Raw genomic sequence first — 14,927 nt, 5'->3', positions numbered from 1 at the left:
GTACTTTCCTTATTTTATTTTTACGTCTCGATTTCATTTTTGTTGGTGTGGGATTAAGAAAGTGTTCACTATACCACATCCACCTGAATGATACCACACATTATTTTTTTTCTCCATCTCTTTTCTATATATCCATATCCGTGAGAGAGAGGAGGAACTTTTGGAAATTAAAGACCATTTCCGGGTCCTAAGAACCAGACCATCCAAGCAGAACAAAATACTGTATTGGATTATATACTTTTTCCTACCTTCATTTGGGAGGCGCCTTCATCTGAGTTCCACATTTGTTATATGTTTCCAAATGAAGTCAGTTTGATCTTGATGAATAATACTAGGTAAAAGTAGCTGAAGATGGTCAGCTAAGATATTGGTAAAGATTTTATAGTCGACATTCAATAGGGATATTGGTCTATAAGACCCTGGTAACTCTAAGTCCCTTCCCGGCTTCGGCAACACATGAATTAGGGCTGAATTGAAATATTGGGGTATTTTACAGTTCTCTAGTATATAGTTAAAGACGTTGGTAAGTGATTCACTGGCTCACCCAGGAAGTATCTTATAAAAATCGCCTGTGAATCCATCTGGAGCCGGGGCTTTGGAAGGTTTCAAACAAGAAATACAAGTTTGTACCTCTAGTTGAGTAATAGGAGCTACAAAAGTGGTTGCTTGAGTAGGATTAAGTGTGGGTCAATGAGTAGTTGCCCAAAATGTATTTTTCGCCGCTATGTCTAAGCTAGGCTCAAGCTGGCCACACATCTAAAGATTATCTGTCCAACCATCCAACTAGTTGATTGGTTGGAATGAAAATCTGGTAAGGTATGAAAGCAAATGACAATCAGCAATTTGCTCCCAAATGCCGGAACATGGACAAAAACTGTTGTTGGAACAAATTGTTTAGATCAAACATTTAACAAACTTATCTGAACAACCATTTTCATCTGTTTTCTGGCATTTAGGAGCAAATTGCTGATCATCATTTACTCCCATACGTTACCAGATTTTCATTCCAACCAGTCAACTAGGTGGCTGGTTGGACAGATAATCTTTAGATGTGTGGCCAGCTTTAGAGTATACGTTTTCATAAAAATCTTGTAAAACAGCTAAAGTTTGCACACTAGAGCTAGTTCTAGTGCCATCATGCCTTCTCAGTAACTGGATTATAGAAGACGTGCGTGAGCTACGCAAAAGATTTGAGAGACATTTACCTACTTGATTACCATATTTATGACGTCTAAAATCTGTCTCCATAAAATTGAAGAGTTTCATAAAAATGTTGCTTGGCCAGCGAGTATGCTAATTTTGTTTGGGCTGAGGAGGATTGATTATAATTTTGGTATGAGTCAGTGAGATTCTATTGGGCCGGTGTGGAATTTCTCAGTATATTGTTTGTGAGATTGAGTGACATATGAAATGATTGAGCCTCTAATTACAGATTTGCCTTTTGCCAGAATAAAAACGGTTCCTCGGAGGCGTGCTGTAAATGATCATTTTTGTATTCTTCCCAGAATGACTCCACCTTACTACGAAATTTGAGAGAGTTCACTAAGCTTGATGGGAATCACCATTGCTGATATGATCCTTGGTCTAATGTAGTTGCCATAGAAATTCAATACAGTGCATGATCTGATACACTTATTGGTTCAATTTCAGTGGAGACAATTCTTGGGAACAATACATCCTATACCAAGAAATAATCGATTCCGGATAGAGTGCCATGGGCAGCTGATAGTTTTATTTATTATTTATTATTATTTATCGATTGCATGCTTGACTCTCCATACATCAATAGTGTGTAGCTGAGAATTAAGCCAAGTAATACCATTTGTAGGAAGATGAGAATTAGGTGGGGTGGGGTGATTTTGTCCATAAAATGTGATGTGACTAAGGGCCTGATTCAGACCCTCACGCTGAGCGCTCGCAAGCGGGTTGATGGTGGCCCAGTGCACATGCGCACGTTGGAGCCGGCTCAGTCGTGCGCATGCGCGAGACCTGGATAGCGATGGGCAAACCGTCGCTCCAGGTCTCGTACCAAAGGGGGCGTGCTGTCGATGTTGAGTGCCAGCACGCTCCCATTGGTGGGCCTGCCGGGGGCGTGGCTGCACAGATGGAGGCGTTCCCATGGGAACACCTACCGTCTGGGGCCGGCCCCACTGACATCACAAGTGATGTCAGTGGGAGTGCTTTCGGCTCTGTTAGAGCCGAAAGTACTCTTGGGCTTGCGGCAATGAGACCCTACCACAAGGGTCTCGTCGCAAGCCCGATGGTCGCGATGGTCTTGACCCATCGCGACCATCTTCCTGGCCGCTCGCTATAGCTGTGGGTGGTCACCCACAGTTTTTAGAGCGAACAGGAGGCCGCTCTAAAAAAACAGAAGGCCGGCCCTGATTCAGAGCGAGCGCTCTGTCAGATGGACAGAGGGCGCCATCCAGGGTTCCGGAATTCATGGGCGCTACTCAATATGATGGCCACCTGTTAGTTTTATATCAGTTTGTTTGCTCTATATCCTAAATAAGTTATGGATCTGAGATCCGTTTCTACATTTCATGCTCCATCAAGCTGCCCAGATTGCCTCCCCTCCGGCCCCCCTCCTCTGTGATCATCTTCTGTCACCTCCCCTTTCCTGTCAGATTGATTACATTCACTTCTCACCTCTCTGTGATCGGCTTTGTGTCCCTCTCTGTGATCGGCTTTTTGTCCCTCCCCTCTCCTTTCTTATTGGCTTCTGTCACTACCTCTCTCCTTTTCTTATTGGCTTCTGTCACCTCCCCTCTCTGATCGGCACTTTCCTCTCCCCTGCCCTCTTTGATCTCCTCCCTCCTTCTCTCCTCATTTATTCATTGTGGTTCAATGGACTTAAAAGTGACACATCTGAGGTAAAGTCCTAAACTTCAATTATTAGGTATGAGATTAATAAAAGTCACTGCTTTGCTATATAAAGTAAGGAATGTGTTCCCAGGCATAACCACAAAGTGTTATTTGAAAGGTCTTTTAAAAAATATTAGAAGACCTGATATAATAATAATGGTGGTAGACAGAACATGACATGATTAGTAGTACTTACATTATATAGGTGCAATGTATATGTGTGAAATAGAAGCATAGCTGAGATGGGAGCTTCCCATAGTTGTCCCCACTCCAGTGACAGCTGCTTGGGGCAGTGATTGCAGTAATAAGCTGTGCACCCTGTGGAATCTCACTCTAGCACATGTATTCTGTCAGTTTAAGTTAAATGATCAGAATATATAATACAAACTCCTCTATTGACTAATAACAATGATTCAAAGGAGATAAAAGTCAGATCCTAGGTGCTATACATAAATAAAGCAGTGTCATGGAGCTACCCCTTAGCGTCAGATAGCGCATCACCGAAGCATTCTATTCCCGCAATGGGACCTCAATGCCCAACGTGATACTGCCACTGTTTGCTGTTTTTCTCTTCACTATAGTATTCCCCCGCAGACTGGCCATACCCCACTGGCACAGTTCAGTACAGGGAGGGGGGCGGTATGACATGCACTTTCTCTGGGCGCCATGGCTCCACACGACTCCTTTGCTCACGATACTATGCAGGGGCATCTTAAGAGAGGAGGGGGCCCGTGTGCACTCCTCGTGCGGGGCCCCCTCCTCTCCCCCCCAGTGGCCGGCAGCTGACTGACGCAGCTGGCCAGCCTCCGGAACATTAGTAGACTCCTGGCACTAGAGTGTGCCCGGAGTCTAATGTGCATGCGCAGAACACCAGAAAAATTGCCGCGGCTGCCATTTTTTCGGTGTTCTAAGCAGCGCTGACAGCCGCCGCGGGACCACGGGCAGGTAAGTTTAAAATAATATGGGTGCAAGGTGTGCGGTGCAGGGCCCCCCTGGATCTGGGGGCCCGTGTGCCCCGCACACACTGCACCCAATATAGATATACGCCACTGGTACTATGAGTAATAACCCGGAGGTGACCATGAGATGAATTATTATAGTTCTTTATCAATGTCTGTTTGGCATAAATGGCTAGTTTCAAATTTGTCTGCATTGTTTAAGCTACTTGCTGACCCAAGTGGCGAGGTATTACCTAAGCATCATTTGAAGGCTTACCAAGCCCTGGGGGGCCTTGCTCAAGCCCCGGACACAGACAAGCAGGCTGGAAGAGTGTCAGCTTTTCAGTCTCTTTTGTTCAGCTTTCTTCCCATAAAATACTATCCAGGTGGGCAGTGCCGACAACAGAAATCATGGGGCCCCATACACCCAATTTTTTAGGGACCCCCCATCCCTGGGTCCCTTGGAGGTACAGGTCCTCGAGCCTCATTCCCCAAGTGACTATGTGCAAGGACGAAGCATCCAGTCACAGATCAGTCGATAAACGCCCTACTGACAAACCCTATGGTCTTGTAGAATGGTTGTCATGGGCCCCATACAATAAATATGTACAATGTGTGATCTCTGCTTTTACAGTACCTTTTATATAGGCGCTTGCAGCTCACTTATGCTCAGGCTGAAGCAGAACACTGCTGGCATCAGCACTACAGCCAGAAGGACACATAACGCTCCCATCAGCAGCAGCCAGCACTTAAAGACTCACCGACAGGTCATTCAGCAGTAGGATAAAAGTCACGTGACTGGACTGCCACTGAACAGACCCTGGGGTTTTCTAGCGCGGAGTCCGGACTAGCGGTAATGAGCCGGCATCTATATGACGTCATCTGTCATAACGTCACATGGTGAAGAGGTGCCGCCGAGTCACTATGCAGCAACTGGGCAGGGAGGGCCATGAAGCTTTCCATGACTGCTCCGTCATTTGTGCCCAATGTTTCAGCGGTGGGATGCCGGGGAAGGGTATGTTGACGACCTGTCAGGGTTAAGTGGGTGGGGCCTCTGGCGGCTGCAGAGCTGGCATGCTGCAGCAGAAAAAATAAATCCTGTCTATACAGCAGATGCAGTGAGCCTATTTGAATGCCTGCCCTATGGTTAATCCGGCCTTGGTGACAATTCAGGGCCCCTTAAAACCTCGGGGCCTGGTGCAGTTGTGCCCCTAGGCCCCCCCCTGTCGCCAGGCCTGCAGGTTGGGGAATCAAAAATAAAAATACATTTCTTAAGCAGGTAGTTATGACGTTAGTGTCCCTAAAGACAACTTATTTTGCATTTTTTATCCTGGAAAGAGTGGGGGCTGCAGGGGGAAAGAGCGTTTGTGGGTTCACTCTACAAGGGAGTAGCTTTGTGCTAGGAGTTGTCCAATCTTCTGCCTCATGTGGTCTCTGCCACGCAGATCACCTAAACCTCAGAGTAAGATAATTTAGGGTTCTGACTTTTTATCCCTTTCTTTTATTTGAAGTCAATCTGTGTATTTTATATCTGTACTAGTATGCCCGTGACGAACATTTCACCAATTTGTGCCAGCGCCTCTTCCAGCTCCATAAACATCAGCTCGGGCAGGTCCAAAGTGGCACCGTACCGCTCCAGGTAGAAACACACCACAGTGAAGTCCGGCCATGATGCTGCTGGACTGGGGGCCACTGCTGGGGCGACCACCGAGGCCTCCGGAGCTTCCGTACCATCATCCACCATCTTGGAGCTTGAGGAGGGCATGAGCTATGACGGGGAAGGGGTGGGGAAGCATGCGCTCCGCCGTCCTCACCGGCGCGAGCTGGGTCGGACAGGGTGGCCACTCGGGGGGGGGGGGGGACAGAGAGATCAAAGCCCATATCCTACAATGCAACCGGAGAGTGGGGCCGCTCGTGTCACCTCCCCTTCCTCTACAATATCATTGCATCTACGGCATTGTTTTCTACACTTGGTAACTAAAAAATGTTTAATTCATTGCAAAGGAATCATACTAACGTGCATTAGTTACAGGTCACATGATCACCACTCACTGGCTAAGCCACGCCCATTTATGGTTTTTGGTGATATTTGATTGTATACAGTTTAATTACAAATTCTGTAATTTATTTCTGATTGATATCCATACAGTCACACATAGAAATAGAAATACACACACATACTGTACATTTATAATTTTATATACAGAAACACATTTCCAGAAGTACCTACTATGCCAGTTGCATGATGGCTGCAAACTTCATTCTCAGTCTCAGCCCTGCAGCTGGCTCTGCCTCCTCGTTTTCAGACATGTAGTCCCCAAGGGAAATGGGGGGGAAAGCCGCCGGGGAAGGGCGTCTGCACTTGTTTCACAGCGGATGTCTCAGCCGATGACCTCAGCGCTGTGACAGCCCGGGCAGATAGACCAGTGTGGGACGATGATGGGTCACATTGGGGTCCGAGATAGTAGCCGATGATGTCAGCGCTGTGACAGCCCGTGCCTGTCCCTCACTTTTGTTGATTGTAATAACACAAAAGCTGGAATTATAGGTAATTGTCTCCTCTTTAGAGTAAATGGCAAATTAGTTTCACTCGGGCCAATTTGATTCTTGGAATCTCTTTCACCTTTATTTCTTCTACTCAGGATTTCAGCATGAATTAAGTGGAGGGCATCTTTGTTCTTGGCAGTTAGAATAAATTTGTTAGCTAAGAATCAGGTTCAGAGCAATCTATCAACGTAGCCAGTGGCGGGCTGGGCCGGGGGGCAGGGTGCCATCTGCCCCCCAGGCAGGTACAATTTTAGTATTCCAGGGCCGCCAGGCTCCAGCAGGCAGGCAGCAGATGCTCCTGCTCCCTGCCCAGCTAGAGAGAAAATTGGGCCACCGGCGCTGGGCCGGTCCCATGTCCCCCTATGCTGGGCCGGCCCACACTACCTACCCGGCCGCATGGCGCCGCAGCTACCCCGAGCGGAGCTCCAATCAGGCATCTGAGTCCTGGCTCCAGGCTACCCTATACTAAAATCGCCGTGGGAGGGTTGCCGCGCATGCCCAGCCGCAGCAGCTCCTCCCATTGGCCTTTGCGGAGCTCGTGATCCACAACTCATGGCTCCGCCCCCATCCAAGTCCGGTGGACTCCAGCAACTCCAGGGCATCCATGCGAGGCAAAACAGGTAAGGGCAGTGGCACTTAAGTGTGTCACTGTCACACATTTATTTTATATAATGGCAATGGGCTGCATACCCCCCCTCCCCCGTCTCCCCCACCCACACACTCCAAGTCCTCTTCTTTAAGTGGTAAAGTCTCTCAGGCCAGGTAAGTAATTGTTATTGTAATTTTTTTTATCATATATATGTATGTATGTGTGTATATATATATATATATATATATATATTTATTATCTATCATGTGTATACATATGTATGTATATATATATGTATATATATATATATATATATACATGTGTGTGTATATATATTTAGATATACATGTGTATATACTGTATATATATATATATATGTGTGTGTGTATATATATATTATCTATTATGTGTATATATATATATATGTGTGTGTCTATGTATGTATATATATATAGACACTGAGGGCCTCATTCAGAGGCGGTCGGAGGTTGCAAGCAGTCACTCAGAAACTGGACGGCCACTTGCATCCTGACCGCCCGCCTCTGTTGTGGTCGTTAGGCTGTGGGTTAACACCCACAGCTCTAACGACCGCTCGGGTGATGGTCGCGATGGTCAGAGACCATCGCGACCATCGGGGCTTACGACGAGACCCTAGGGTAGGGTCTCACTTGTCGTAAGCCCCGGAGAGCTTCTGGCTCTGTCTGAGCCGGAAGCTCTCCACTGATATCACTAGTGATGTCAGTGGGGCCTCCCCCAAACGGCAGGCGTTCCCATAGGAACGCCTCCGTTTGGGCTGCCACCCCCCGGCCCGCCTTCCAAACGGGGCGAGCTGTCAATCAACATCGACAGTTCGCCCCCTTTGGAAAGAGACCCGCTACGACCAGCGCTGTCGGTCGTAGCGGGTCTCACACATGCGCACGAGGGAGCCGGCTCCCTCGTGCGCATGCGCACTGGCAAAACATCGAGGCGGCCGTGCGGTCGTAGACCATACGGCCGCCTCTGAATAAGGTCCTGAGTGCCGCCATTTTTTCTTGCTGTGTGTGTGTATGTATATATGAATATATATATATATATATATATATATATATATAGAACAATGGGTTGACTATAGAGCGACTGGTTTATAAACGTGTATAAATCATATAATTATTCAGACCAATTCTGTGATTAAGAATAAATGAAAAAGTGCCAGTGCTAATAAATAAATAATTTAACAATTTAATTAATACAAAATATACAATGAAGAAAAAGATAAAAACATACAGCATACACATAAAACCCTTTCTTTCTAGAAGGGTAAAATCAGTGAAAGTCTAAAATACTATGCACTTTAAAAATAGAAAAGTCTTTTGTATGGTTAAAATAAAAGACTTATCTGAGCAAGGTGGATAGAGATTAGCATATTCATAGGTTCATAAGGCAAGGCAAGCTCTCTCTACCAACGCGTTTCGTCCTGGGGACTTCATCAAGGGGATACTAGTGTGTTGGGTCATAATCTTATTTATACCCCCATATGGGTTCATCAGAGGTTATGAGGCCGCATCACTTCCTGTTTGTCTAACATTGTTCTCTTACCCAAACCCACTTTAACATAGTATGAGCGCATTTTCAGTATATTATTGGGGTAAACTATTAAGTGAGAACTACGTTTTAAACTATCAAAAGATCAGCAATAGTAAAAACAATCCGTTGTGTGAGGGCAGCTTTCACTTTGCCACTTAGGACTTCTGCCCTTAGTACTTTCATCACATCCTGTGCGTTGCCGCTTCTTCCCACGGTCGGGATAGGCCGGGTACGTCACTTCCGCTCTCGTGGTTGCGTTTCTCCTGATCACGTGGGCCCACTATCATCCGTCACTTCCGCCCTTCTCCTTTGGTCCATGCGAGGGATGTATGATGACTTCCGCCCGCCGCATCAGCGTTGTTCGTTTCCATGGGAACTTGAATAGCGTATATCCAGCTCCCTTAGTTCTCCTGGCATGAAGCGCCCTAGTGTTCATATCGGACTCAACTTCCGCCCACACTTTAGTATGTAGATAAAAACGTAATGCCGCGATCTATGACTTAAAACAAAAACGTTCATTAGATGCCATATTAAATATCTTGCTAGCAAATATTCAGGACCACACATTATTAGGTTATTATTCAATTTATAGTCCAAACCCTATTTTTGTATAGTCATTAATTATATTGGCCCAAACATAGAGCAACAGATTTCCCATTCTAATTTAGTTAAAAAATGGCAGTTCTTTTCTTTAAGGAAAATCAAGAAATCCAGAGTCAGAAGAAGTTTCCCAGAAACTTCCTAGTTTTAAATGTGCAACAGAGTTCATGTTAAGTCACAAGTCTAATTCCAATATTCTTTTTAGATGCTAGTTCTTTTAATTTCTTATTACTCCAGATTTACTTATAGATTTCCACTGACACCATATTTGAATACTTCGCTGTTTTCCAAAGATCCTTCAAGTGTAGATACTTTTGCGCATATTTTCATGTATGCTCTTTCAGGCTCCATCACTTATGCTTCCCATAGAGGATTATCACCCAACCGTAGTTTTGCAGCACCTGGTATTCCTAGGGGGTCACCCATCCTAGTACTAACCAGGCCCACGGGAGCTTCGCTTCCAAGTTCGGGTGGAGTTGGGCATATACCCAGTGGTATGGCTGCAATCAATGGTAGTGGGTATAACCTCTATACCTACCACACCTGAACTTCTCCAAGAAGTCACCCTCCAGGGTACTGATCAGGCCCTCCACAACAATCCACCATATCCCATAGTGGATTGGTAATGAGGTACATTAAGTAGGTGGGAGGATGTCATCACAAGAAAGGCGCAATTTCGGAACTTTCATTGAATCCTTTCGGTGCCAGTGTATCCAATTCAAATAGCCAGTACATCTCACGCCTTGAGAGTAAATTTCCAAGATCTCCTCCTCGTTCTCCTAGTGTTACATGTTCAATGGCTTTAAACGTGATGTCTTCTGGGTTAGAATTATGAACTATGGAAAAATGTTTTGAAACAGCGTGTCCCTCTATTTTATTACGTATATTGCGGATATGTTCCTGAATCCTTAGTTTCAGTGGTCTCTTAGTTTTACCCACGTACTTAAGTCCACAGGTACATTCCAACAAGTAGATTACAGACGTAGAGTTACAATTCATGAAGGTTTTAATCTTATACTCTTTAGAACCCTCTGAGTTCATAAACGTTTTCCTCTTAGGATGAACAAATTTGCAAATGTTGCAGTGGCCGCATTTGTAGCAGCCATTACATTGGAGCATTTTTGACACTTTTATTGTTTCCTTTTCTTGTAGCATGCTTGGAGCCAATAAATCTTTCAAATTTCTTGACTTCCTGTAGACAATTTGTGGTTGGGATGGTAGAATATTTTTCAATAGTGGGTCCATCATTAGGATATTCCAATTTTTGTTGAATGCTTTTCTGATTTGTTTCTCATGACCATTGAATGTTGTGACAAACGGTATTTTTTCTGGTTTGCCTGGTACTTCTACTTTGTATTTAAGAAGTTCTTGTCTATCCAAAGATTTAGTTCTTTGGAGTGCAGTTGTTAAAATAGCTTCAGGATACTTCTTCTCTCTGAATCGGTCTGCATATACTTCAAGTTGTTCTTCGCATACCTTCATATCACTGCAATTGCGTCTAATTCTGTGGAATTGGGAATAAGGGATATTCCTCTTCCATTTATCTAGATGGCAACTTTCAAAGTGCAAGTAACTATTCGCATCAACAGTCTTAATGAAGTTCTTAGTACATATTCCTTCTCCCACTGATGATAATACCAAATCCAGAAATTCAACTTTGGAGGTATTAAAATTCGACGTAAACTTTAAGTTCATATTATTATCTGAAATGTGTGTTAAAAATTGATTAAAATATTCCTCTGTACCATCCCATATAATCAAGATGTCATCAATGTATCTTTTATATAAAATGAGGTTCATCTTAAAAGGGTTGTTTGTATAAACATAACAATTTTCCCAGCATCCCATAAATAAATTCGCGAAGCTGGGGGCAAACGTGGTCCCCATTGCCGTGCCGCATATTTGACGATAAAATTGGTTTAAAAATTTAAAATAATTATGGTTAAGTATAAAACACATAAGATCACATATGAACTCCTTAAGTAAAACATCAATAGAGCCATCCAACTCGAGGAACTCTCTTGCAGCATTAATGCCTTTTGTGTGCTCTATACACGTATACAGAGATTGCACATCTATGGTTGCCCAGTTATACGTCTGTTTCCAATGTATCCCCTCTAGACATTGTAAAATATTAGTAGTGTCCTTGAGGTAAGAATCCAATTTACTCACATATTTCTGTAAGAAGAGATCAACAAATTTCGATAAATTTGAAGTAAGTGAGTCTATCCCTGCTATGATCGGCCTACCAGGGGGTGCCATCAGTGATTTGAGTATCTTTGGCAAGAAATAAAATATAGGGGTTCGAGGGTTGGTATTCATCAGAAATTTAAATTCCTCCTTGCTAATGATATTATTATGTAAACCATGTACCAAAATTGTCCTTAGTTCATCTATGTAGTTATTAATTGGATCCACTTCCAGTTTCACATATGAGTTGTTATCATCCAATAATCTATATGCCTCTTTGTGGTAATAATCATAGTCCATAATAACCAACCCTCCCCTTTATCAGCAGGTTTTATAACTATCTCTCTATTAGCTTTAAGATTCTTGAGGGCTCCTTTTTCTCTATTATTTAAATTCTGTTTCTTTATGTTGCTCATGTCATTTTCACATAATTCTTTTTTCACTGTTTCGTAGAATACACTTATATAGTTTCCCTTAGACTCTAAAGGGTAATAAGTAGATTTTCCTTTTAACCCAGATTTTGAGAGGATTTCATTAAAGTTCCTTATGGGTGCTGACTCTTTCCTTAAAAAATGTCTCTTTAGAGTTAGATTGCGTACAAATTTGTTTAGGTCAATAAAAGTGTCAAACTTGTTCATACTATTGGTGGGTGCAAAATTCAAACCCTTACTAAGTAATGAAAGTTCCGGTTTACTTAGATGATGTTTAGATAAATTGAATATTCCTTTGTTTTGAGGGTCTACAACAGGTGTCTTCTTTTGATATTCCTTCCTCCTCCCCCCCGTTTTCCTCTTCTTCTCTGTATATTCTTTTTAGGGGGGAGGCTGTCCTTATAGTTTCCCTGAACGTGGTTTTCCTTCTGTTGCTTGTGATGTGGTCCTGTCCTGGGGATAAAAAATCGCTGTCGCTATTTGAATCCAGATGTTGTAATGCAGTGAATCTATTTCTCATAGAACTAGTTGTGGGTCTTGAGGCTGGCTCAGTATCCTGTTCTGTCCTATAACTCGATTTTCTCCTAGGGACTGTAGTCCAATTCTGTCCCTCTCTCATAAGTGGCCTTTTGGTGGTTTTTTCTTGTCCATAAAATCTACTCAAATTCTTCGCTTTGTTTTGTTCATAATCTTTTTTATCTCTGATGAACTTTTTTTCCTTGCTCTGCATGACCAATTCTTCCACCTTTTCTACTTTCTTAATAAGAACTTTCTCATTAACTTTATATTCTTCCTTGTCTTTGGATTCATCCATTAAAATCTCCATGTTGGAAATATCTTTCTCCAATTTGGACAATGCAATCTTTTTTTCTTCTATTATTAGTCTCATTAAGTCCAGAGAGCACTTATGTAAGATGCTATCCCAGTTTTTAAAAAAATCTGGATTATCCATACCAATTGTGTTTTTTTTTAAAAGTCTCAAACCTCTGGGGACTCTATTAACAGAGATATAGTGTTCTAATCCTCTGATGTCCCACCAAGCTTTTATTTCTTTAATCGGTGCTTTCTCCATCTCCCAGAACATATTATCTATATTCTCTATGGGAGCATTCTTATTAGGGGAATTTCTTTCATTAAAGACTTTCTGACAAAAGTCACTCCTTTTGTTAATGCGGTCTCTATTTTTAAACATAATTGTGTAACTGTAGGCTGCCTTAACCCAATATATACCACAAAATAATGAACAAAACAATAAGTGGGAACGGCGCCAGCAATAGATACAATAATTTAAGAGTGATATACCATATAACAAAACCTTGTGAATATCATATAAACCAAGCCCTTTTTATATGGGCGTCTGCTCAATGTCAATAATAAATACTGGTAAACGTATTGAGAGATATAGAACAATGGGTTGACTATAGAGCGACTGGTTTATAAACGTGTATAAATCATATAATTATTCAGACCAATTCTGTGATTAAGAATAAATGAAAAAGTGCCAGTGCTAATAAATAAATAATTTAACAATTTAATTAATACAAAATATACAATGAAGAAAAAGATAAAAACATACAGCATACACATAAAACCCTTTCTTTCTAGAAGGGTAAAATCAGTGAAAGTCTAAAATACTATGCACTTTAAAAATAGAAAAGTCTTTTGTATGGTTAAAATAAAAGGCTTATCTGAGCAAGGTGGATAGAGATTAGCATATTCATAGGTTCATAAGGCAAGGCAAGCTCTCTTCCAACGCGTTTCGTCCTGGGGACTTCATCAAGGGGATACTAGTGTGTTGGGTCATAATCTTATTTATACCCCCATATGGGTTCATCAGAGGTTATGAGGCCGCATCACTTCCTGTTTGTCTAACATTGTTCTCTTACCCAAACCCACTTTAACATAGTATGAGCGCATTATCAGTATATTATTGGGGTAAACTATTAAGTGAGAACTACGTTTTAAACTATCAAAAGATCAGCAATAGTAAAAACAATCCGTTGTGTGAGGGCAGCTTTCACTTTGCCACTTAGGACTTCCGCCCTTAGTACTTTCATCACATCCTGTGCGTTGCCGCTTCTTCCCACGGTCGGGATAGGCCGGGTACGTCACTTCCGCTCTCGTGGTTGCGTTTCTCCCGATCACGTGGGCCCACTATCATCCGTCACTTCCGCCCTTCTCCTTTGGTCCATGCGAGGGATGTATGATGACTTCCGCCCGCCGCATCAGCGTTGTTCGTTTCCATGGGAACTTGAATAGCGTATATCCAGCTCCCTTAGTTCTCCTGGCATGAAGCGCCCTAGTGTTCATATCGGACTCAACTTCCGCCCACACTTTAGTATGTAGATAAAAACGTAATGCCGCGATCTATGACTTAAAACAAAAACGTTCATTAGATGCCATATTAAATATCTTGCTAGCAAATATTCAGGACCACACATTATTAGGTTATTATTCAATTTATAGTCCAAACCCTATTTTTGTATAGTCATTAATTATATTGGCCCAAACATAGAGCAACAGATTTCCCATTCTAATTTAGTTAAAAAATGGCAGTTCTTTTCTTTAAGGAAAATCAAGAAATCCAGAGTCAGAAGAAGTTTCCCAGAAACTTCCTAGTTTTAAATGTGCAACAGAGTTCATGTTAAGTCACAAGTCTAATTCCAATATTCTTTTTAGATGCTAGTTCTTTTCATTTCTTATTACTCCAGATTTACTTATAGATTTCCACTGACACCATATTTGAATACTTCGCTGTTTTCCAAAGATCCTTCAAGTGTAGATACCTTTGCGCATATTTTCATGTATGCTCTTTCAGGCTCCATCACTTATGCTTCCCATAGAGGATTATCACCCAACCGTAGTTTTGCAGCACCTGGTATTCCTAGTGGGTCACCCATCCTAGTACTAACCAGGCCCACGGGAGCTTCACTTCCAAGTTCGGGTGGAGTTGGGCATATACCCAGTGGTATGGCTGCAATCAATGGTAGTGGGTATAACCTCTATACCTACCACACCTGAACTTCTCCAAGAAGTCACCCTCCAGGGTACTGATCAGGCCCTCCACAACAATCCACCATATCCCATAGTGGATTGGTAATGAGGTACATTAAGTAGGTGGGAGGATGTCATCACAAGAAAGGCGCAATTTCGGAACTTTCATTGAATCCTTTCGGTGCCAGTGTATCCAATTCAAATAGCCAG

The 14,927-nt window shown here is 42.7% G+C and overlaps 2 pseudogenes; both read right to left on the bottom strand.

The window, feature by feature from the left end:
• Nucleotides 1-9,491: 9,491 nt before the first annotated feature.
• LOC148508508 (5S ribosomal RNA) lies at nucleotides 9,492-9,610 on the bottom strand (annotated as a pseudogene).
• A 4,976-nt stretch (nucleotides 9,611-14,586) lies between these two features.
• LOC148508507 (5S ribosomal RNA) lies at nucleotides 14,587-14,705 on the bottom strand (annotated as a pseudogene).
• Between the last annotated feature and the right edge of the window lie 222 nt (nucleotides 14,706-14,927).

Source organism: Taudactylus pleione, unplaced genomic scaffold (assembly GCF_031769625.1).
Source record: "Taudactylus pleione unplaced genomic scaffold, aTauple2 ptg000363l, whole genome shotgun sequence".
NCBI classification, from domain to species: Eukaryota; Metazoa; Chordata; class Amphibia; order Anura; family Myobatrachidae; genus Taudactylus; species Taudactylus pleione.
Note: the sequence above shows the minus strand (reverse complement) of the source record. Positions and strands in the feature narration are given on the sequence as shown.